Source organism: Ceratotherium simum, chromosome 20, assembly GCF_057802395.1.
Source record: "Ceratotherium simum simum isolate JZ-2026a chromosome 20, ASM5780239v1, whole genome shotgun sequence".
Lineage (NCBI taxonomy): Eukaryota > Metazoa > Chordata > Mammalia > Perissodactyla > Rhinocerotidae > Ceratotherium > Ceratotherium simum.
The window spans coordinates 38092423-38119302 of NC_141919.1; the positions used below are offsets into that span (position 1 = coordinate 38092423).

Consider the following 26880-nt stretch of genomic DNA (forward strand, 5'->3'; position numbering starts at 1 on the left):
GAGCAGTAAATAACAGATATAAGACTTCTGAGAGGGCAGAACTACCCTGATTGACTGTCATCCCATTTGACTGAGGATGAATCTTGAATTAATCAAATATTTGCCCCAGAAAGTTTATTTTAAACTGAAAGACACTGCACCACCTGGAAGTGACGCATATAGTTTTTGTTCCCACTGGAGGGAACTTGAGGACCGGGATGAGGCTGAGATCAGGTGTGGAGAAATAGAGAAAATTATATCTCTGTACCTCTATCTTTTAATGTAAATTTAAAACAGTATTCCTCAAATTTTCATGTGCATGTGAATCACCTGGGGGCTGGTTAAATGCAGATTCTGACTCAGCTGGTCTAGATCTCTAGATCATGATGAGATTCCGCATTTCTAACAAAGTCGCTGGGTAACGCTGGTGCTGCTGCTCTGTGGACCACGCTTCGAGTAGTAAGGCTTTACATGAACAAATGCTTGGTACTGATCATGGTAGATGATGCTCAACAAATGTTAGCTCCTTCCTCCTTCAAGGCCCTCATCTCTCTCTTTCACAGCTCCCCAGGAAGTCTTATAGGAAGAGATTCGACTCCAGAAATGCCCTTCTGTCCATAGGGAATGAGTTGCCTCCACCATTGTGACAGGTCTTCTTCCTTCACCCCCTGTCATCTCATGAGCACATTTGCCATCCATTGACCTGCACTTGGGTCTCTGATGTCCTTCCGGTCAAACCCAATAGGATTATTTCTTTTTCCCATACTCCCTCTCCTTGACGCTTCGGCTCCCTCTGTTACTACTGACCACTTCTTTACTCTCGAAATGTTCTCCTCCTGTTCTGCTTACTGAGTTCTCCTGATTCTGCTTACACATCTCTGGATCACATTACTTTTTCCTCATCTTTTCTACGGTATCCCATTCTCTTCCTACACTCCTTGTGAACATCTTGCAGAGAACTACCTCCACGTACATCTCCTGAATCTATGCTTTGGGACCTTATCTCCCAATATTTTGTCTACTCAGCAATAAACATTCATTGAACTCCTATTGTGTCAGACTCCCTGGGAATGCAGACATGAATCCTGCCCTCTAGGAGCACACAATCAAATGGAGAACAGGCTGCAGGCAGAATTTGGAAGAGTGGAGGCATTCAAATGATGCTATTATGGTGATCCTGGGCTATTTTCTCTTTTACCCACTATAGAAAGTACTACCCACCAACTTTTCCACCTAAATCTTTCTTCAGAATTGACCTCTTGCCTGCAATTCTTGGACGATTCCCTGAGCCTCTGGCTTTATCATCTCTCCAAATTCCCACATTAGCCTCCAAGATGCAGTGCTGCCAGACATCAATTGAGGGCAGGGATGGTATGACTCATTCTATGGTGAAATGAATCAAGCGTCTCCACTGTAAGTAATGAGGAATTTACTTTTCTATGGTTTTAAGAGATTTTGCTTTACTTTTACCTTACTCCTTGAATTTACTTTGAATAATACATTAGTTATAAAGAATATTTTAACAAAAAATGTTTACCTTTATTTAGAAGACTATATAATAATAAAGAATAAAGCTTCTCTCTAGCTCTTTCTTTTTACAATAGCTTTTCCATAGAAGAGTCCCAAAAGCTTTTAGTAATGTTAGCTGTAAAATGAATATTAAGTTTTAACTTCGACTATGAAAAGAATAATTACTACCTTTAAAACTTCAACCCTCTTTTTAAAAAGCACAAAATTAATTTTTAAATCCTTGATACATGATGAATTGTGGTTTTCCCTACTCCAGTAGTATTTGGCTGACATTTCACTTTATGCTTGTCACATTTATAGTCCCAAACTAGCAACACATGGTGCAGGAAGGGAGTTATAGGCAATTGGTTGCAGGATTTGTTTTAAATGATGTGAGAATGTCGGTTACTCATTCTTGTTTCTCAAGTAGCCTTCCTACCACCTGCATCCTCTCTATTCCAAGCTAAAATGATAATAATAATTTTATGGCAGCACATAAATGCCAGTGAAGTCAAAGAATGTATAATAAAACAAGTATCCGAAAACCATTACTTCATAATATCTGTGCTTAACTATTATTTTTTTAAAAATCAGCAAAATATTTTTTTAGTTCCAACCGCTTTCCTCTTTGTTGTAGGAACAGTCTTCTTTTAGGATTCACTGTCTAAAATAGTTATTTGATAAAGAGTGCTGAGAAATATTATTTTAAACAAAGTTGAAAATACACTGTTGGTTCATGGAAAAGGATCACTGGTTCTACCATTTCAAAATAATGGCAACGAAACAACAGATTGCTGAGTGTTGAATCTTCGATTCGATATGGTTCAGCTTTTTAGCTCTCTGTGATTTCTCAACCGTGATGGTTAGTGGTGAGGTAATTACTGGAACCAGGCATAATTAGGGACTATATCACATTAAAGACCCTGGGACACTAGAGTTTGGAATTGATTCTCTGTTCCAAGGTAGCAGTGTGCCTCGCCACAAATTTGCTATCAGACTTCCTCATGCAAAATTTAAAAATCTTTCTCTTCTTTCAGAGAACGTTTAGATTTTCTTTATTTAATAAGGGGCCTCTCTTTTCTCTTTTGTTTTTTATGCTTGGTATATGTTTACCTGAGCTCACTCTGTAATTTTGCCTACCTTTATCTGAAATTGACTTTATTACTTATATGCTTAGCTCATCATCTGATCCAATTCAACATTTCTTCTTCACTTTGAGGCATTTTAGTTTGAATTATAGTGTATTCTGCCTGCAGTCATTGTATCTCCTTTTATATTTCCCTTTTTAACATTTTACAACCCTTTAAACTGACTTCACAGGATTTCTTTGCTACTTCACATTTCTTCTCAGCAATCTTTCTCACTTATTTTTGAGTATGATGAGCTGAATTTCTTTAAAATAACATTCTTTAGTACTTGTCTTCCTCTCTTTTAAGCCCCAAATTCCTTCCATTGCATAGTTACCCAAATTTTCTATGCTTCTGTGGACAAAAAACAGCATATCCTAAAGAACAGTTTGTGAGCACACATCCAAGGTCTTGTAAGTGATGTGGGAGACGTATATTTACTGATGTGGAAAGGATGTTCAAGAAATATTGTTAGGTGAAGAAATAATTTTCTAAAATCAAGATATACAGTGGGATCCCATTTTTATGTGTTTACATAGAACATATTAAATATTTTATATTTTGAATGTAATGTATAGAAAGAAAACCCTGTAAGGATAGACATCAACTTAAAAAATAATTTTATTGTGAAACATTTTAAACATGTAAAACGTATAGAGGAAACATAATATAAATAAATAAATAATGACGACCACACATGTGTATGCCCACTGCCAAGTTTCTCCAGTCTTAATTTTCACCATATTTGTTGGATATATATTTGAAAAGATATATAGCAATGATACCGTTGAAGTCGCCTGTACAGCCTTCCTGTATTTCATTCCCCTTCCTTCCTCACTGGGGCTATCATGATCCTGAAGGTAGTGTTGATCATTCTCCATGTTTCTAAACTATCTAGGCATCTATAGATCATATATAGTACTATAGTACATTCCAAATTTTATTTAAATTGTTTCACTTAGCACATAACATTACACAACTTGCTTTTTTCTCCTAAAATCATATTTTTGAGATTTATCCATGTTGACACATATAATTCTAGTCCATTTATTTTCATTGAAATATAATATTCTAATGTATGAATATACATTAATGATTTATCCATTCTCCCATTGATAAGCATTTGGGTTGTTGTTCCCAGTATTTTGTTGGTTGTATACATTGCAAATGAAGTTTTTACATTTTCATGTGTTTTTATTATTTTTTATTATTGATTTTGGATTTAATTCCATTATAGTCAGAGAACATTATCTGTATAATGATTCTTTAGATTTTCTTTGAGCCTATTTCATGGTCATTTTTGTAACTGTTCAATGTAGGCTTGAAAAGAGTCTATTCACAGTCTAGAAGTTGGATGCAGGTGTGTGAATCGGTTGTTCACATATTCTCTCTTCTAATATTTAGCTTGATCTATCAATTAATGACGCATATTTTTTAAATTTTCCCCTAAAATTCTCAATTTCTTCTGATAATTCTGGAAATTTTGCTTTATGTAATTTGAAGTTCTATTATCAGGTACATAAACATTCGGCATTGCTATATCTTTCTTATGAAAAACTTGTTCTCTTTTTCATATGTAATGGTCTTCTTCATGCCCATTAGTGCTGTGTGCTTTAAGTTTATTTTGTCTAGTATTTAACGTAACTAGGCCCGTTTTATTTTGGATAATATTTGCCAGCTAGTTTTTCGTCTCTACACTTTCAACCCTTCTATGTCCTTGAGTTATACGTATGTTTCCTGTAAACAGATATGATTTTGCAGTTTTTATCTAATTTAATAATTTCTTTGTCTATTTAATAAATAAACTCACTGTTTACATTTATTTTTATTAATTATTTATTTGTATCAATTTGTACATTCTTAATTTGTGCTTTATATTTAACAGACTTTTTGTTTGCTGCTCTCTTTGCTTCCTTTCCAGCCTTCTTCTTCTTTTCTATACTTTTACTATTCTCCTTTTTCCCTCTTCCACTGGTTTGGAAGTTAAATATTCTATTTCAATTTTTTGTTGAGTAACATTAAATTTTGGCACCTATATTTGATTTCAGTAAGTTTAAATTAGTCAACATTTCTACACTTTTCCCAAGCAATACAAAGACCTTAGATTTCTTTTTACCCCAATCACCTCCACTTCCACTTCTCTTTTTTTTTTTAAGAAACTGAACAGAATTTCAAATTCCTTGCTTAATTACTGAGGTATAAAGATCTCTTCAAGGCTATATATTGGCCATGTCAATAAATTATTCCAATAATTGCTTCTATGTATCTTCTAGAAGATGTAAACTGGTTAATGTGCCTAACTCAATTTCAATCCAGTCACCAAATTACAAATTTGTATTGCACATCAAGTATATTTCCAGAATCGAGCCAAGTATACTGAGGTATGTAAGGAAGCCGCTTACCCAGTTTCCTCTTCTATCCTGTCAAAACAGCTATCCTACATTCTAATTACTGAAATCATTTCACCCAGACTTAGTCCACCCAGTTGCCTTGTAGTTCTTGTTAGGAATCTTGAATTCCGCAATTTTTATGGCTCCACCTGTGTCCAAGATCCTAAGTCTAGGAGGTTCATATGCAATATATAGTGATAAAACTTTGAGAAGCCCACTTATGAAAAAAATATTTCAAATTATACATTCTCCTAATCAATATATTAACTTCTGAACACAGGAGTTCACTTTTAGTGAGTACTTTGTAAATACATATACAGATGAATTATTACATATATACATGTATACATATATACCTATTATTATTAGAATAAAATAAATGCCATAGGGAGAAAAATAATTGAAATTATAATCTTATATTAAATGGTTTTTAAAAGTATATATTTAGACACAGAAAAAGCTGAAGACTCCACTGAGAGGCACAAATTGCTTCTTCACAGCAATAGTTCTGGTCTTTTGTGGTCATGTATAGCATTGTTCCAGAAAGGGCTTTTAAAAAAGAGTATAAAGGAACATGTGCAGTGAGATAAAATAAATTATAAATAAGTACGAAATGAAGTTTGAGTAAATTAGAAATTCGCACAAGAATGTTTAATTTAAGCCAGAATTTAGCAAAATATCTGCCATGAGTTCCTGTATATTAATTAGAGGCGGGATACAAATGTGGCTCTATGCTTCCTAGCAGCTAATACAAAGTGGGGAGGGGGGATTGTTATATGATTCATCGTGTCCATGAGATTGAAAAAATCCTGCTCAGGGAAAGCATTCCATTTCTGGCACAGAAACCAGAAAGTAATTTTTCCTCTGGGTGATCATGAAGCACTGAAATGTAGGGCACAATAATTTTGACACAGTAAATTCTGCAATGAGATGCACCGGCGTTTTCAGTGTAGACTATTGGCATCATAAATCAACAAAGGCAGTCTGTGGAATTGAGCTCTAAAATGATCTGAAGTTGTTGGACTACCCTTCAGGCAACCTAAAGCTCATTTCTCCTGGTCCGCCTTGCATACGTTCTGCCCAGCAGTAAGCACGAGATTCCTTACCCCATGGCCAGCATCTGGAATGCAGCTTGTCCTGCTAGTGATAGTGCAGAACGACACGCTGTAACAATCAGCTGCACTGGGTCTGGCCAACATCCTCCCAGAAGTGTTGACAAACTCCGAATGAGAACGCCTGAGGAGAAATCTTCTTCACTTCCCCATGGAGGAAAAACAAGATACCTGCGTTCAAGACCAACGTTTTCTCTGGAAGCAACTCGGGGCTCACGTTAGCACACAGGTATATAAAAGCTTCAAAAAATTCACAGTTGAGGCACCCACACGACTTTCACCTTTACTAATGTAAGTAAGCTTTTCCAAGGGAGCTCTCCAAGACAAACAGGGCTGCATAATCTATGCTGAGATAACTGGAGGTGTTAATTTGTTTATGGTTGTTAACTATAGGCTAGATGGTGGGGTCATCTAACAAAAACGATTGCTTTGTCTGCAGGATGAGTGATCTACACGAGCCCGTCTTCCTGGCAGTCATGAGTGAGTTGGGTTTTTCATCCATCCACACCATTCCTAATTAATAACAGGAAAACCATGCCCCGTGCCTGTAGGTGAGGATCCCATTTATTTTGTTGGATCTGAAACGTGGTGTGCACTTTTGATAGTTAGACTCATTTTTCATACATTTTTCCTGTCGAAACTCTAATATTTTAAAGTCTATTTACTTTGTCCTTTCAGATTTTAAAAACCTTTTCAATATACTTCTTAGTAGAATCACCAGAGAAAAATTTTTTTATTGTGAATGACATCTTTGTTACCATAGTTTGCTAACTTTTGTAAATTACGTTGTGTTTATTTACTCTATAATTCTATCCTTAAAATTATTTTAAAATTATTAGTACTGAGCAGATGTTACAAAGTGTAGTGGGTCATTTTTTTTTTTTCAGCAGAGATCCAGAATGTGGTTTTCTTAACTCCCTAAGAGAAATTATTCTTCCTTATTATTTTTGCATGTTCAATGTTAACATTTAATTTCCACTTGGATGAACAAAACGGTTTATTGGGGCACTTCTAACAAGACACTTCTTTCTTTCACATATCACTGTTATGATTAATGAAATTTTAATTGAGGTGCACCCACAAGACAAATAGAAAGCACTTTACTGTGTGCGTGCTGGAACTGGCCACTGAAAACTTCCATCATACCAGTTTTACTAGAAACTTTGACTTGATGGCCCTTTTTTAGAGAGGTGTACAATCTCCTCAAGAAAGTTTAAACTCCAGCTCTATTTTTTTTTCAGCAAAAGTAGAAATGTGTTCTTGGAAATATTTTAATTCCTATGCAACCTTAAATACTAACAGGATTTCACTCAAGTTTCCAGAAAGAAAAGTCATCCTTGGATGGCTTGTATGAGAATGTTTGGAAATTTCCTGCAACACAACCATATTAAAAAATCAGATATAAATAACTGAAATATGGGCCTCTCTGGCCATCATATTCATTGGCACAGGAATTATTCACATGCTTGATACTTCATGCTTCTTCCAAAATCAATGTTTGGGAGTACATTTCTGTCTTGAAAACCAATTTTCTTTAGTTCTTATAAAGAACCTTTAATTAGAAAAGAAGTATGGTTCAGCAGAAAAGACAGTGACTAAAGACTCAGATAATTTTAATTCAATTCCTAGATCAACTACTTCCTAGCTTACATTGGACAAGTCACTTAAACTCTCTGAGTCTCAGTTTCTTTATTTGTTAAAAATATAATTACTAATACTGGCTTCACTACCTTGCAGTGTTGTTGCAAGGATCAAAATGATGTAATGTGCGTGAAAACATTTAAGTTATACAACACTGTCAACTTGTTGCTATTAGTAGCTTGTGGCTAGTAAGGTGGCACTCACTAGTCCAACTTTGTGGTACTGGAAAAAAGAACAGTATAGTAGGTTGTTTAAAAAACTTTCTCTAGGCCAACCTGGTGGTGTAGTGGTTAAGACTGCGCGCTATGCTTTGGCAGCCCAGGGTTTGCAGGTTCAGATCCTGGGCACGGATCTACGCACTGCTTGTCAAGCCATACTGTGGCAGGCATCCCACATATAAAGTAGAGGAAGATGGGCATAGATGTTAGCTCAGGGCCAATCTTCCTCAGCAAAAAGAGGAGGATTGGCAATGGATGTTAGCTCAGGGCTGATCTTCCTCACCAAAAAAAAAAAAAAAAAAAAAAAACCTTCTCTGGTCTGGAACTTACCATGCAAAGTATGGAATCTTAGCACCTGCTCTCCAACAATCATGGCTTCATTTAACCCTACACTGTGATGTGGCCTGGCATGCCCTGCAAAAACACTACTCATTTCACTTTCTTTGATTTTGCTTGGTATGCTGACAACAGTTTTCCATGCTGATAGCCCTCATCTTCATCTCTGCCATTCATTAGTTTTGAAACTTCTATCACTGGCTCCTGCATTCTGAATTCTTCTCCAAGCTACTTGTGTTTACATGTTTAAGCAAAGTTACAACGTAACCTCAAAAAAATAGTTGGCTCATTGAATTAAGCAATCATGTAACTCGTAGAGTGATGCAAACCAATTCATTTTTACATTTTTTAACTTTAAAGAATACACTAAATTCATATAAGAAATAAAATAATCCTCTTGATTATGAGTCAAAGTGAGAAATATCAGCCTTATTTCCTTTTTTTCACCTATCTGCACCTTGGTGCCTGACTCCTTCCTCTTTCCAATAGAAAACCATCTCCAATATTTTTTCCAATAGAAAAAAAAAAAAAACTTTGTCTCTGCCAATCTCAGGCTACACCAGGGCTGGTTCACATGCTACTCAAGGCAAGAAGATGCTTTACCTTTATCTGCATTTGACTACTCAATTCAGGACAATATTTACTGTGCACTTGTCACATTCTAGGCATAATGCCATGTGCAGGGGACACAATTATTACCTTTTAGAGTGCTTGTAGTCTACTTGTAGAAAGATTTTCTGCTTTGAGTATTCCACTCTGTCTGTTGAATGAATGAATGAGTGGGAGATTAAACAAGAAACCTCTAAAGTTCACTCCAACATGCAAAGTTTATGAGTCTGTGATATTCATACATAATATAACTATTATTACAGATTATATGCACATAGAGTATGCTTTTTATTTTTTATTAGAATTATAATGCAGACATTAAAAAGTGCTGTTGCTTTTGCATTCCACTTAATAGCCTGTGAATGTATTACTTCCTCTACTTGTTCAGGAGAGGTCATGGTGGCTTGAACCTCATAGGGATTAGTGGCAAGTGGAGAAGTAGTAGGGTGACCAACCATCACAGTTTGCCTAAGACTCACCCAGTTTTAGCACTAAAAGTCCCACGTCTTGGGGAAAGCCCTCAGTTCTGGGCAAAGCGGGATGGTTGACTCCTGCAGGTAATCATCTGGGTCCTATTTCTCCTTGTATCTTGCATCATTCAAACTTAGTAATGATATTAGAGAAGACAGTGTGATGGGCACTGAGGCTGACTCCCAACATCCATTTCACCCCAATAATCTCTTACCCCTTTACCAATGTTTGGTTGGAAGTGGGAATGTCTACGCCAATTTGGGTCAAAGAGATGTTAAGAGGAGTTTGCTAGGGGCTTCTAGAAATGGCGATTTCTTACTTTTAGGAGAGAAACATAGAAAGGTAGCCTCTCTTTCCTGTTAAATGCCCCAATGTTCCTGGCAGCCATCTTGTAACCTTGAAAGGAACAAGGCTTGGAATCAAGCCAACAGTGTGGACAGATAAAAAAGAACCTGGGTCCTTGATGATACTGTTAAGCTGTCAGATTAACCAACTCTGCAGCCTACTCTACCTCTGTCTACCTGTTAGGTAAGCAATGTCCAATGTGTAAACCCGCTTGAATGAGGTTTCTGGTTTGTTTTCTTCCAGCTGAGAGAATTGCAGATGATGCTCATGGAAAGTAATAAAGCCTTTAATTATTGGCTGTTCTGATTGAATGGGTAAAAATTTAGCCCAGTGTAAAGAGATGATTCTGCAGGCGGAGCAGTGTCATATAGAGGTGATTGTTCAGCTTTAAAAGTACAACTAGGACAAGGAACTTTAAAAGACAGAAGAGAGGAAGGTGAAACAATTGGATGGACCATTGAACAATAAAAATCAGCTGGGTTTGCATTATTTTAAATCCTCAAGTTGATTGGTGAAAAGTGTAAAATTCTTTTAAAGCCTGTATGCTTGGAGCTAGGATCTCTGACTCCAATAGCTGAATCTATCCATAGCATTCTTTTGTGGTCTTATACCTCAGTAAGGCCCTTTTTGCTTTTCAGATGTTATTTATTGAATGGATAGGAATCCCTGACATTAGAAATGTAAGACCAGATCAAAAAGGTTAGAAATATAAATGAAGGGGCTCATTCTACGTGAGAGTGAGAGACAGACAGCTAGAGAAACAGAGACAGAGAGTGAATGAGAGGGAGAGACAGAGACAGAAATTTGTCATGAACTATTCTGCTTTAAACTCATCACAGAAAGTTCATTTTATATTCTCAAGCTACAAAGGCAACAGGCTAAAATAATGGCCTTGAGCGTAGGTCAACGAAAGTTGATTAGAAATTCAGCATGAATTTAATTATTCATTCTATATCTCCATATTACAGTCATCACAAAGGCACACCAACCCAGAAAATAGTTACCAAATCTCCATTTTAGACAGCATGAGACAATACAGCAGGTCTGAAGCAAAAGAAAATATTCTTTGCATTACAGTATTAAATGGAACACTTAATCAGCTTTTTTGCCAAGAGAGAACTTCCCATTATGTTAAGTTATAAATAGGGCTGTCGGAAAAATATTTGCAAACTGAAAGGATGTGGACCTATGTCTGTTGACTTTAGTTGTTTCATAAAGTGTTACAGAGTCAGCATGTGTCAGAGTGACTCACACAGACTTTTGGAAACCTTGATTTTAAGTAATTCTGTTTATCACTTAGTCTGAGGTTTGATGTACCAACTTGGTAAATAGTGCATTTTTTAGGACAGATCTGAGAGTTTTCTCTTGCCCCCCTGCCTTCACTCCTGCTTTATCCTTAAGGCATTTCCAGGTGTATGAGTATTATTTCAGCTTTCCTGTATTATGTCATGGAAAAGCAACAGTAAGATTTGTAAACTGCATTTCAAAATAGTACTCACAGGAAGCCAGACTGAATTGACTTCAATTAAAAAAAAATGAGATATATGTTCAACCAGTTGTGGCTTTAAATCCTGCTTTTTCCACTAGAGACAAAGAAATGAAAAATGTAAGTATTGCTTGTTGCTAGGCCAGATCTTGATCTGAAGTATGTAGCATTCAGGATAGAATTAAATTCCCATGTTTTATTCAGAAATCTCATCCATTCAGGAATGAGATCATTTAGTCACAGGACTGGTGGATTACACCTATTCTTCTCCAAAGGAAGACTTTGGAATCTGCACTTTAAGTGACATAATGGAAACTGGCCCATTTTCTACAGGGCATTTATTTGGTAAAATTAAATAAATGGATGATTGAAGAGTCAATGCACAATCAATTCTGAAGCAGCCCTAGACCAAATTACATCCTGAATTGGATTTATTCAGACCTATATTTCTCAACGGCAAGTGACCTAAAGATCTAAGCCTGGGTATCCGGAATTGAATGATGGTGGGAAGGGTAGTTTAGCTAGTCTTGATTCAGCCTGGTATAAGTGGGACACTAGTTTCTTAGGATCTGTGACACAGATGCCTGTTGGATGAGTGGTATGCTAGAAGTTAAACTAAAATTTATGTGTGCCATTTCTCTGTGGAGGTGATATGTACATCAAAGAGGAAATGCAAGATCCCAATATGCTGTCTTCTGCTCTCCAGATGTTCTTTAGGTGGCTCCCTTTCATAATGGCCTTTCTCTAGAAGGAAACGTTTGATGCTAATCAGCATTTGAATCAGATCATTGAGGCTGAGATTTCTTAAGGCTGGGTCTTGCCTCTGAGGAGATCTTTCGTAGGTCATCTACCATAACCCGTGAGGCTCGCAGGATCCTACTTTGTCTAACCGTGAAGCACTCCTCTCTTTTTCATGAGGCTCTTAGCCTGCTTCTTGAGTGTTTATGGTCTTGCACAGTCCCAGGTGATGCTAAAACAGTTGATGCTCCTGGCTGTGGAAATTTACTCCAATATGGAAGTAGTCAGGAGGTTGACTGAATCCTGGAATGTCAGGGTTAGTCCCTGGACTAAGGCGATACAAAACTAGATTCTGGCTTAAACAGAGGAAGTTTGCTGTTATTCCTTATAACCTAAGTCTCTTACGCTGCAATTTTTAGTTTTATCTTAATATCGCTCAGTGCGTATAGAATACAAGCCTTCATCTACTTAAAAATTATGCCCCCTACACAAAAATATACCTTTGTTTTGCCATGGTGATCTTAATTGGCAAGGTTTAATCACTCTCTCACATTTTTCAAACCCTCTTTTAGTATACTTTTGTCACTTTTAAACCACAAGCATCGGAACTCAGCACATTCCTGAAGAGGGATCCTAAGAAATGCACGCACTGGTTCTATAGGTACTATGCCTATTTATATCTTAATATTGATCTAGCTCTTATACTTTCTAACAGAATCCCTGATGATAATTTTTATTTTCAATACCATGCCATTCACTGTGATCCTGGGATCTCTTATTTTTCAACCCATATGCATAAATTAGACATTATCACTGGGTTTAGGTTTGTTTGGTTTTCTTATCTGATGTTTATTTCCCCTCTCTGCCCACTCTTTGTTTTTATCCACAAGTGGTGCTCTTGAATGATTTCCCAATAGTCTGTGACGTTAGGAACTCTGCCTGAGTTGAGAGTGACTTGCTTCCTTTCCAATATGATATTATCATCCCAAAAGGAAATCCTGCCGTTTGGTATTACTCTTTCCAGGAGGAGAAAGGGATAAATTCTCTGAGCTTTATAAATACCATATTTCTTGAATTCATGATGCCTTGATGAAAGATACACCATTATTTTATGTGCACTCCAAAAAGAAAAAAGCTCAAGACAAGGAAACTAATAATAATATAATCTAATAATCTAAGAGAGTTTATTGGATATGAGGCTACATCCTTACTGTGTGGGTTAATGAAAAGACAAACAAACACAACCACCAGGTTGGAAAGAAGAGCCAGAAAACTTATATTTCTCAGTATTAGCGCTGAGTGGAGGAAGGAAAGAAAATTCTACCCTGACTATTTGAACCAACACTCACTACAAACACAAGTTTGCAGTTGCAATTCACGAAAGTGATTGTAAGTCACTATTAGATTATAAGGCATATCTCAATTTCAGAGATGTTGAAATATGTAAAAAAAAAAAAGTTTGTTTTAGAATCAATGAAAGAAACTGATTTAAATTGTTTAGAGCTTAGCGTTGTTTATACGTTTGCCTCTATTTTCTTAACTTCTAAAAGGTTTAGGAAAGCATCTATACCTCATTGTTCTACTCCAAACTGGATTTCCAGATGTCTTAAGGTCATTTATCACTGGATAAGCCTCTCTGGGTTCAACTTGATGTTCTCTCCCACCCTCGGTAAAGATGGAACATTTTAAAGGCTAATGTCCATAATGAGGTGTGTATATTTTAAAAACCCTGGAAGCAAGGCGGTATTGTCTTGCTCGGGGCAGTGTACATCAAGACGCAATTGTCAGACGTAAAATGACACTGAAAATATATTCAGTCTAACAGCTGGCTTTGTGGTATTGGTTTTCAACACTCTCTTTCCATGAGATACACAATAGACTATCATCTTACTAAATTTCTCGAATTAAGTGGGATCACACTGCTCGTTCACATTGAATGGTTGATTCTCAAGGAATACCCTGATGCTTCATGTGACATATGTGAGGTTGAATTACTTTGCTACTGACCCACACATGTCCTCCCATGGTGTCAGAAAAAAATAATGTTGTCATTATGATAAAATAGAAGTATGAGATCATAGTGAGTTAAAATAACTTAAAGTGTTTCTCTTTATGCTAAGAATGACCTGGAAACTTCTGTATTCCTCAGACACTAGACATATGCAGATTTTTCTTTACTTTGATCTAGATCAGGGTTTTCTACTCTGGAACAGTCCCGTAACATTAATTAAATTTGGAAAACTCTGCACACTCCGTTCCCCTCTTAAAAAGTCACAATACACATGGTGCCAGCCCCATGGCTTAGCGGTTAAGTGCGCGCGCTCTGCTACTGGCGGCCCGGGGTTCGGATCCCCGGCGCGCACCAACGCACCGCTTGTCCAGGCATGCTGAGGCGGCATTCCACATACCAACTAGAAGGATGTGCAACTATGACATACAACTATCTACCGGGGCTTTGGAGAGAAAAAGGGAAAAAAAAGGAGGAAGATTGGCAATAGATGTTAGCTCAGAGCCAGTCTTCCTCAGCAAAAAGAGGAGGATTGGCATGGATGTTAGCTCAGGGCTGATCTTCCTCACAAAAAAAAAAAAAAGTCACAATACACAATTGAATATTAAATGCTCTGAGAAGCCCTGCAGTAAGGAAACCTATTCAACTTTTGAGTCATTTTACCATAAAACCGTGTCTTTCACATACAATCTATTCTCACTTTGCATTACACAGTTTAAGATGCTGATCTAGATCATGATTATTCATTTCGACTCTTAGCAATGGTTAGAAAGACAAGCAATAAGCAGATCGGGTGGGACCTTCTGGGCTGTTTTAATGGGAAGCCATTGACGGGTTTAGGTAAGAAAATGATCTAATCTGGTATGCCATAGGGATAAAGAAATCAAATCCCCTGCATCCATAAAGAGTTCATTCCTTCCTTTATTCATTTTTTCAACAAATATTTAATGAGTGTCTATTACATGCCAGGCATATGTATAAGATCCTTTATCAAGCATCTTTACTTTATCAAGTATTGATAAAGTAGATGGCGGAATATAAACTGATAAAATGATGGTCATCCCCAAGGCTGGAATCTTAAGATAACGTATTGGAGCAGTGTCATGGTAGGGCAATTCAATTCAGTACACATTCACTACAGTACCACTTATGTGCTACATCGCTGTTCCCTCCTGGAATTACATAGATGGAGCCAGTGCATTCCAGGCTGCTGGGGAACCTAGAAGCTTGTGGGTGGAGCTACATCTGTTTGGTGCCAAGTTGGAAATATTTGGGCCAAGAAGAACTGAAGAAAGCAGAGCAGTCTTTTCTTTGCCCTGAGATGGTTCAACACTTAAGGTTTGAAGGAGACTATAAATTTCTCTAGTTCCACTATCCACTTGTAGCAATTGATCTAATATTTTTAAGTTCCCATTTTAGAATATGCTATGTCATAGCTTTCAAAAATAATGCATTTTATTATCAAAGATTATAGAAAAGCATAAAAAAGAAAATTTAAATAAGCCATAGCCATGGAACTGGCTTGCTCCATGACAGAGAGACTGAGGTTTCCTAGGGTTGTCTTGGTGGCTGACAGATCCCTAGTTTTGGTGTGAGTCCATAACAGGTCCTTAAGATAAACTCCCTTATTATAGGAGGTAACTTGGGGAAGGGTCTCTGTTCATGCAATAACAACCACAGTAAAAACAGCCAACAAACCTAATTAGGTACACTGTAGCACTGTAAGTTACCGGTGACTGATAACAATGCTTTACTTGGGAATGTGTTCTTTGGCTATTGGTGCTCAAGATGGTGTTTTCCACTATGTTCTTGTACTTTAATCTCAGCAACTCCCTCTTTCCAAAGACTGTAAGTTATGGTTTATTTTTTTCTACGACAAAGAAATAACATTTTTATTAATTATTGACGTACCTCTATAAGACTTTTTCTAAAAGTGTGGGCTGTATATTCTTTGATCACCCTATTGTATTTCACGGAGGTGGTAATATCATTTTTATAACAAGCATATAAACATAATTCACTCCTTCCTCAAGTATGGTTAATCAGAACAATTTTTATTGATATTTTTTAAAAGCTTCTTTTAACTTCAGTTCTCAGTATTGGTAATGCCATGTAAGCTTTTAGAATTGTTGTCAAACCTTTATCAAGTTTCTTTCAGAATATGCTTTTACAGAATACTTGCTGTTTCTAGTACTGCTGTAGACTGGTGCCCTCCAGACACAAGAATTCAAATAAAATCTATTTGGACTTCCCATAAAAATGTATGACATATTTATAATTGTAGATAGAATATATTTCCAACAGGAGTGAATTTTTGTTTTGATTTGGTGTCAATGAAAACCAAATCCTTAGCTTAAAATTTTTATATGTCTAATGAATGGAAGAATTTTCCACAGACTAGCTTCTGGTTCCATACATTCCAACCCTTGTTTCTACTCCTTATCCACACACTTCTGGTGTTAAGTGCCCCTTACATCAAGGTAAACCTCAATAGGACCTCTGACCCTGCAGTTTCGTGTCATGACACTGGGTGAGCGAACACAGTGGGTAGTTGGAGTATTCCTGGAAGCCATTCATGTACCAGGATGGCTAGCAATATGCAAATGTAAACAACATATATACACCTCACTTAGTACAAGCTAAATCTACCCCAATTTCAACTTCCCCTTAGCTGGATCTCAAAAATGCTCTTGATTGCTCCAGTGAAACTTGACCAGAAAGAAAGTATAATGAAAGGGAAATCGAAATGGAGAGAGACAGCAGTCTTAACCAATTATGCTTTAAATATTCTATTTCTGTGATTTTTTGTAAAACTTATGCTCATATGGACACATCGCTAGGGCCCCTCCCAGGGCCTTAGAAGAGGCTCATGCAGCTGAGGAGTGTGAAGCTGAAACTTCATCAGCTTTCCATCTCTGAGTTTCATTTTTCTCTTGTTTCCAACCGACTTAGGGTTTTTCTATCCAGACTATACCTTTTTCTATTGCATGCCTTCATCTTACTCACAGCTTCTGTTGACTCCCATGGGGCCCAGTTCTACCTTCCAACGTCTTTTACTGCAGCCTTTCACTTAATCTCTCACTGCCTACTTCTTTTCCCTGCAGAAGTGATTGCATTGGTTTAAGTACCAATGCCTAGAACAGTCGCCTATGACAGAGGGGTAGGGGAAAGTGGGGCACTGTGTCACATGCTCCTAATAGGACTGCCCCAAGGCATCACCAGGTCCTAACATTAGGAAAGTGGGAAAGTGAGTCAAGGATCTAGGCCAGATGGATGGTGAGATCTGCCACCCTTGGTTAACGATGGAGAGAGCACATTTAAAGGAAGACTGCCTTTAAATTATGATGTTTTTCACAACCTTTCCATCACAATGAATCAATGAATCCTTTTCATGTCAATATTGATATATTACCTTTAAAATGCTTATAACTACACCACTTTGAGAGAATGTGTTCAGGGAGAGGATCTGCTCCCCTGACCTCAGCTGTGCTTCTGGGGCTTCCCTTTAATGAAAAGTATGGGGAAATCGTTCTCACATCAAGGGGTTTGCCATCTGTATATCTTCTTTGGTGAGGTGTCTGCTAAGGTCTTTGGCACATTTTGTAATTGGTTGTTCATTTTCTTATTATTGAGTTTTAAGAGTTCTTTGTATATTTTGGATAACAATCCTTTATCAGATATGTCTTTTGCAAATATTTTCTCCCAGTCCGTGGCCTGTCTTTTCATTCTTTTGACAGTATCTTTCACAGAGCAGAAGTTTCTAATTTTAAAGTCCAGCTTATCAGTTCCTTCTTTCATGAATCGTGCCTTTGGTGTTGTATCTAAAAAGTCATCACTAAACCCAAGGTCATCTAGATTTTCTCCTATGTTATCTTCTAGGAGTTTAATAGTTTTGCATTTTACATTCAGGTCTGCAATTCATTTTGAGTTAATTTTTGTAAAGGGTGTAAGGTCATTTTTTTGCGTGTGGATGTCCAGTTGTTCCAACACCATTTATCTTAGAAACTATCTTCACCCCATTGTATTGTCTTTGCTCCTTTGTCAAAAATCAGTTGACTGTATTTGTGTAGGTCTATTTCTGAGTTCTCTATTCTGTTCCATTGAATTATTTGTTTATTCTTTCACCAATACCACACTGAGCTTTCCTGACCTATATTATTTTCCTTGTCTCTGAAGAACTTCTTTACAAGTTCCCTCAATTTTGGTTTGCCTGAGGAAGTCTTTATTTCTCCGTCTCTTTTGAAGGGTAATTTTGCAGAGTACCGTATTCTAATTAGTGCCTTTTTCTCTCAACACTAAATATTTTACTCCATTCTCTTCTTGCTTGCATGGGCTGAGGAAAAGTCTGATACAATTCCCATCTTTGCTGCTCTATTGGTAAGGTGTTTTTTCCTCTGGCTTCTTTCAGGATTTTTTCTTTATCTTTGATTTTCTGCAATGTGAATATGATATGCCTAGGTGTGGTGGGGTTTTTTGTTTGTTTGTTTTATGTTTATCCTGCCTGATATTCTCTGAGCTTCTTGGATCTGTGGTTTGGTGTCTGACATTAATTTAGGGAGATTCTCAGTCATTATTGCTTCAAATATTTCTTCTCTTCCTTTTTCTCCTTCTTCTTCTTATATTCCCATTACACATGTGTTACATCTTTTGTAGTAGCCGCACAGTTATTAGATGTTCTATTGGGGGTTTTTTTCAGTCTTTTTTCTCTTTGCTTTTCCGTTTTGGCAGTTTCTGTTGAGATAGCCTCAAGCTCAAAGATTCTCTTCTCAGCCATGTTCAGTCTACTAAGCCCACCCAAAGCATTCTTCATTTCTGTTTTAGTGTGTTAGATCTCCAGCATTTATTTTTTATTCTTTACAAGAGGGGGATGGTTGTAAAGAGGAGAGAATTATCCTCTCTCTGCTTACATTGCCCATCTGTTCTTGCATGCTGTCTGCTTTATCTATTAGAGATCTTAGTATATTCATCATAGTTGTTTTAAATTCATGGTCTGATAATTCCAGTATCCTTGCCGTGTCTGGTCTGGTTCTGATACTTGCTCTGTCTCTTCAAACTGTGTTTTTTGCCTTTTAGTATGCCTTGTAATTTTTTGTTGGAAGGTAGATATGATGTACTGGGTAAAAGGGACTACTGTAACTAGGCTTTTAGTAATGTGGTACTAAGATGTAGGGGAGAGGAAGCATTCAATAGTCCTATGATTAGGTCTCAGTCTTTCAGTGAGCCTGTGCCTCTGGACTGTGAACTTCACAAGTGCTTCTCAGTTTTCCCCTGCTTAATGGGACAGGATGGCTAGATTGGCCTGGAGTTGGGTATTTTCCTTCCTCCAGGTCAGTTAGGCTCTGATAAAAGCCCAGCAGGTTAGGCTCTCATTAAACAGCTCCTCCTGAGAGCAGACCTTTTTAAGAAGCACAGAGTACTCTGGTATATTTCAAAATGGTTCCTTTTCCCCTCCCCTTGCCAGAAACATGAGGAGATTTTTCTCTGCTATTCACTCTGAGGACCTGAGTAAGCTCCTCATACTGAGTGTGTCATACTCACAAAAGTGTGGGGACCACCCTATGACGAGGTCCTTTTGGAGATTTTGCCTCTCAGAGTCGTTCACACAGAGCCTCTAGCAATTCATCAATTACAGTTCAGGTTTTCCTACCCTGTACTGGTTCCCATGGATTTTTCTGCTCACGGATTTCTGTTCCAGGAAGTTGTGATTCTCTGTATTTATCTGTCTGTCTCTACAATTTGGGGGATGGTGGTTTGCCCTGTGACTGCACTTCTCTTAGGGATCTAAGAAGAGTTGTTGATTTTTCAGTTTGTTCACCTTTTTACTTGTTGGGATGGAATGGCAACTTCCAAACTCCTTACGTTGAGCTAACTCCTCAAGGGAAGAGACTTTGCCTAATTTCTGTGTCTCAGTAGTGCTTAATATGGAGCCTAACACATTGAAAGCTATCACTAAAAATATGTTTACTGATTGAGTGGTGAATAAATAAATTAATTTATTATTTTTTTCCATTTATTCCATCTCCCTCCTTTCTAGTTTGTGTCTCATTTCTCCACACACCCCACTCTCCATCTTCTTTGATTCATCTCTCTCCCTCTCTCCCTTTGTCCCTGAACTTAGTCAGCCATCAAGTCTAAATTAATGACTTTAGCATTCTAATGACATTGATTTATTGGACATAGAAATCTGTAGCTGGTACACTTCATCTCTCTTTACCACACTGTTCCCTCCACCTTGGATTTCTGTTTCCTAGCCAACTGGCACAATCTTGCCTTTGAGTTGCTTCTGACATTTTACTTTCTTTATCTGAAGTTTAAGAACATTTATTATGTTACTCAAAAACATTCTTAATTAATATTTTTATTATGCTTTTTTACCTATATTAACTTTTAGAGGGGTTTTTTGGGGGGGTGGGGGATGGTTGTAATATATAAGCCTTTCATGTAAAAATAAACTTCCAAGGAATTTCTCAAATGTAGCTCCACATGAAAAGATCAATAGAAAGAAATAATGATGAAGTTATGGCCTCCTGTGCCATCATTTTATGGCTTACAATAAAATAATGCTATATAATTTTCATATGGGTAAGGATATTTATTTTGTCTTTTCTCATAGGAACTTCCTTCAAAAATACTATTTTACTCCACCACAGTCTGGCTTTTCTAAATCTAAATCAACTAACATTTATTTCAAGGATCTGAGATGAGTTTATGCTTTTTTAGATCATTATCATTTTATAGAAATGTTTTATCTTTTGCCTCATCCTTCATTTTTTAATTGGTATGACTAACTCTTGAATACTTCAAAGGCTTTTTCCTTTTGTACCACCAAACAATGAGGTCTAATCATGGCAGTTAATAGTTGTGAAGGATTTTATGAATATTTGAATCTAAAAAGCCTCATTCTCCCATAGCTCAAAGAATGCAGATTTAATGTGTTTCTAGCTGCTTTGAACCCACAGGAACGCAGGTCTAAATCACATGGAGGTTTTGTTAGCTAGGCTCGTGTCAGCCTCTAAGGAGGTGTCCTGTTAATCTTGATCTCTTTCTGAATGGCCAGATGATGAATTCACCCAGGCTTTCCCTTTCAGTTACATTTCTCTCAATCCACCTAAGCGTCTTTCAACAAATAGTCTGAGTATCTTAATCAGTTTTTCTCCTCTCTCGTCACCTCTCCTGTCAGGACCCTGGCATTGTGCCTAGTGGAGTAAAAAACAGTAAATTTCCATTTAAGCTCATCAGCTGAATTTCCTGTAGATTTCTAGGTGCCACCACTGAGAGCTGCAAAGTCTCCCATTACAGAAGCTGAACAGACTAGGTGTTTTCAGCGTTCTTGACTCCCTGGATTGGAAAACCATTACTCACCTCTTTATTCCATCTCCCTCCTTTCCAGTTTGTCTCTCATTTCTCCACACACCTGACTCTCCATCTTCTTTGATTCATCTCTCTCTCTCTCTCTCCCTTTGGCTCCTGGACTTAGTCAGTTCTCAAGTCTGCCCAGCAAGTTTCTTGACTAGACTTTCCTAAATTCTCCCTCTCCTTTATTTCCAGAGCTCAACTTCCCCTCCAGCCCCTAAGTACCTCTAGTACTTGCTTCCTTCCAGCCGCCTGACATCCGGTTTAAGGCTCAACTTGCAGTTGCACCTTTTTCTTATGGTACCATACAGTCCCAACTATAGTCAAACACTAACAAGGCAAAGAATCGCTTGACTTTCCAATCACGTCAACTACAGCAAATCCTTTCTATTCACTGCCCTTCAGCATCTGTTTCTCACCGTCCACACACCTTCTGTGTTTTCTCCATTTGCTTAGATAGGTGGCAACTTAGTTGTGTCCAAACCCTGTGGCTCATGAGAGGATGAAAACGGAAAATAATGATGACACAGGAAGGTCAGGCAGCCCATATCAGAGGCACTTTTCCTAACCTCTATGAATATCTGCGGTTTAAATTCCAGAATTAACAGTACAGATTTGGCCTTGGGCCACCCTGTATGCTGGGATTGAAGATTCCAGTCAGATCAAACAAAGCTGAGGTGAGAGGGGAGGATCCTTCTAGATGAGGGGAAAAGGTCATGCCACCCTCTTGTTCTTGCAAGTATTCCCTTTGGAGAGAAGAAAGGAGGAAACTTGGAAAAATAGAAGGATGAGAAAAAGAGTTACATTTGGCTCAATTTTATTTAAAACTAGCATAATGGTACCAGTTACTTTGCAGATCATTTTTGCAGTGACTAAGATTTTACAAAACAGTGTACATGTTTAGATAAAGGAGACTTGAGAGGGGGAGGGTGTCGGGCAAAATAACACTCATGTCACTAACATAATCTTGTGGGTATTCCCCCTCGCCTGATAATTTCATGGCCCTGAATAGCTTGGTTTGGCTCTATTTCTTTTTGAAAAACAACTACTTTTGGAAAATGTTTCTGCTTTCTCTAAAGGATTATAAGTAGAGAAAGTTACAGAGAAGTTACCCAACTAATTTATCATAAATATCTTTAAAGCTGGTTGTTTAGCTCTTGTTGGGAATGTTAAATCTTGAACAAATTATATATCCATTATCAAATTGGCAAGACCTGCAGACTGAAAACGATCCAATCACATTTTAGATATTCCCCCCAAGCACATCTTTTCTTCACCAACTCGTGAAGGTTTAGGTCTAAAGAGCAATCCCATTTTCCATTTCTGAAAGCATGATGAGGAGAGAGATCATGCAGCCTTTGGTGAAGAACACCCTGTTCAAAGAAATTGCTCATCAAAGTAAAAGTAAAATGGTATGGCTCATTGTTATAAGGAGCTTTTCCTTCTTTACTGGAAAATTACTCATCTGTTTCTAATAATTAATAGCCTTGAACTGATTCAAATAATTGAAGTTGTTCACATTAGTATCTGTTGCATTCTACTCAAGCTGCTCAATTGTATTTTGCCCAAATACAGTGCCTAGAACCCTAGAGACAGAGTGAAGGTTTGGGTTCATGCCCTTAGTCTGGCCTTTAATAAATGTGTACTCATGGGGAAGTTTTGTTTTTCCTCATTTGCAAAATAGGAGTCATAATAATATTTACTTCTCAGAGAAGCTGTGAGGATTGAATTTGAGAGTGAATGTGAAAAGCAGATTTAAAACAACAACATTAGATTTATTTATTCACCCAACAAACATATTTATTGAGTTCTTACCGGGTACCAAGCATTGTCCTAGATACTGGGACTATAAAAATGGAAATTGAAACCCATCTCTGCGGCACCCTGCCATCCAGTAGAGGCCGTATTCATTTAAACAATGAGATAATTGCTTTAATTAAAGTGTATACAAAGCACAGGAAGAGCAGAGGAAAAACTCAAACCTGCCTCGGGGAGTGGAGGAGAGCTTCACAGAGGAGGTAAGCATTTGGGATAACTTGAAGGATGAGTAAAATTTTGCCAAAAGAGCCAACAGTGGGAATTGATCCAGGGAGAAGAAAGAGAATGTGCGCAGAGACACAAAGGCATGAGGGAACATAGCACATTTATAATCTAGAGCTGAGGGAAGAGAGCTGAGCTGGAAAGATGGATTTAGGAGTTTCCTCATATAGGAAGCAATTGCCTCCAGGATAGAATTAGAGGAGATGAGAGCTAAGGATGGTTTCGGAGGGATAAAAGATGAGAAACCCATGACACAGAATGAGAAGTAGCAGCCAGAGACGTAAATGGAAAACCAGAGAAAAGCAATGTTTTAGAAATTAATGGAGGAGAGGATTTTAAGAAGAAGGGAGGCAACAGTGTCAAATACAGCTGAGAGATTAAGCAGGAAAAAGGCTTAAATCTATCCACTGGACTTAAAAACTCAGAGATCCTTCCTAACCTTAGGATCAATGTTGAGATAGTCATGAAAGCATTATTGCAGTGTTTTGAGGTGTGACTAGGAAGTCAGAAAGTTGAAATAGTACGTATGTATGTGCTCCCCTTAGGCTAAGAACAGGAAGAGAAGAATGGGGGTCATCTTAGAGAAGAATGATCAAGGTGTCAAAAGTGTTAGGGAATGTTGATTCTTTATTTCCAGTAGCTAGGCTATGAAAAAAGGGAACTATATAGGCTTGTAATTAGGGAAGACAGAACTATTATAGGGAACATTTCAGTTCAAATAGAAAAGACAGAAACATGTTTTTGTGTTTTACATATATATATAGCATATATATCTACATAATTAATTTAGAAAATTTTATTGAGTGCCTACAAAATACATCTTGGTGGTTTTATCAATTAAAATGTGAGTTGCTTATCACAGGATATGGCTGAAAAATAAATTCTAGAAACATAGGTAATTTTCTTTACGTTAAAACTGGGGTGAATAGCCGTACGTTCTTTCATTGAAGAAGTTTACTGAGCATCTACTCTGTGCCAGTCACTGCACTAGGTCCTGGTGACACAACGTGGGCAAGGTGACCATGGTCCCTGCCACTATAGAACTTACAGTCTAAGGGAGGAAGCTGACACTAAAGAAAAAATTATAAAACTAATTATTGAAATATAATTGTGTTCAATTCTTTCCTAGGTATGCAACCTCATGTTCCCACCTTTCAACTTCCTAATATCACAATTATCCCCATTACCATCTGCAAAGCATTTTAATTTTATTTCAACAGCATTTATTGGGCATCGGAGGTTGGGCAATTGGCTAGGCATAAGAGGAAATGAGGATTTGGAAGACAACATTCTACCACGATGCAGCTTATAACTAATTGTGCAAACCGGACCTAAAACTTTCATGAGTAAAATATAATAAAGGATCACATATAATAACTTTAAATGAGGGATAAAACACTTTTCATAGGAGTACTACAGGTTTGCTATAATAGACATGAAACATACATTTTTAAAAATTTATTTATTTATTTATTTTTGTGAGGAAGATCAGCCCTGAGCTAACATCCATTGCCAATCCTCCTCTTTTTGCTGAGGAAGATTGGCCCTGGGCTAACATCCATGCCATCTTCCTCTACTTTATATGGGATGCCACCACAGCATGGCTTGACAAGCGGTGCGTCAGTGCGCGCCCCGGATCTGAACCTGCGAACCCTGAGAACCCTCGGGCTGCGGAAGCGGAGCATGCGCACTTAGCTACTATGCCACCAGGCCAGCCCCGAAACACACATTTTTAAATTTAAGATCTGATTAAGATTTAATTTAACTGAAGATTAAGATTTAATTAATTAAGATCACATGAAGTTAGAGTTATAAGGGATCCTGATGATCAGGTAATCATAAATTTATTTTACAGATGAGAAAACTAAGAGCCAGAGAAATGAGGAACTTGCCTAAAATCTCACAAACCTAATAAAAAAAATTGCACGTCTAATCAGTTACTTCCATCTGTATATCAGCCATTAAAAATTAATCTGTAGATTTACATTTAATCAAACGATGTTTATGATATAGGGTTAAATTTTTTTTTTTGCCATTTCTCTGCAATATTCCCAATATTGTAAATATTCCCAATAGTCCAAACGTATTTTTTTCCAGTACTCTCAGTACTCTGGTGGCCAATTTTGGGGTTTTCTAAGAGACAGAGATAACATACACATATAAATAATGAGAATTTTTTTCTTTCTTTCCAATTCCTGTATCTTGCTTCTTCTACTCTTTTCAAATTGTACTAGCTAAAACATACATTATAACAGAGTACTGATAACAGGTATCCTTGTCTTCTTCTTGAGTTCAAATGCAATACTTTTAATATTTCAATGATGAGTTTGATGGCTAATGTACAGTTTTGAGGCTGCCCTTTATTACGTTAAACAATTTTCCTTCTATCCCCAGTCAAGTATTTTATCATGAATGGCTGTTGAATTTATTAAATGATAATTCCTGGATCTAATGAGATACCTGAATCTTTTCATTTATTCATGTATTAAATTAGCATTGGTAGATTTTCTAATGTTAAACAGAACTTAAAATTTTTTAATCAATTCAATTGATTATAATACATTATATTTTTATAATTTTTGGATGTATTATCAGAATTTTCAAATACACACTAAAAGAGAGAGAATAGTAAAATACATCCTAATGTTATCATCACCTAGCTTCAAAACTTATCAACATTTTGCTATTCTTGCTTTATCTATCGCTCTGTCAATCCAAATCTGTTTTTTAGGATGGATTATTTAAAGGTAAATCCCAGACATAGTATCATTTCACCCATAAATATTTCAACATGCATCATTTACCAATAAGGTATTGTTAAAATATATAACAACCATTCTAATATTGCATCCAACAGAATTGATGGAAATTCTTTAATATAATCTAGTACCTGTTTTATATTTAGTGCCAGTAGAGTCTCAAAGGTACGTTTTTATATTATTTTGTTCCCCTCCAAATCATTATCTAAATGAGATCCATACATTGCAAATTGCATATGGTAATTATGTTTCTTTAGTCCCCCTCACACTCCCTTTTCTTCATGATATTGATTTGTTGGGGAAACTAGGTTATTTGTCCTAGAATGTTCTACACTCTGTATTTGGCAGATTGCTTCTTCATGGTGTCATTTCACTCACTCTTCTGGTCCCCACTTTTCCTGTTAACTGAAATTCAGATCTAGAAGCCTTATTGAATTTAGGTTAAATTTTTTAGGCAGGAATATTTCATAGGTGGTGCTGTCTCCTTCCTATTGTATCACACTGTGAGGTACAAAATATCTGATTGTCCCACACTCAGTGGTGTTAAGATTAGTCAGTGGACTCAGGTGGGGTCAGCCTAATTCCTCCATTATAAAGTATCCTATCATCCTTTACCTAATCGTTTTAGCATCTATCCATGATTATTTCCCACATGTATTATTTTAGTAGGGGTTGTAAAATAATGATGATCCAATTCTATCATTAATTTTGCATTTGTTAACTAAATTCTTTTTCATAGAACTTTCTGTCATCAACCTT

General features: G+C 37.1%; 1 protein-coding gene across 4 annotated transcripts in view; it reads left to right on the plus strand.

Annotated features, from left to right (window-relative positions):
- The window catches only part of ADAMTSL1 (ADAMTS like 1), an 862240-nt gene that overhangs the window by 406085 nt on the left and 429275 nt on the right, over positions 1-26880 (plus strand). The window lies entirely within an intron of this gene.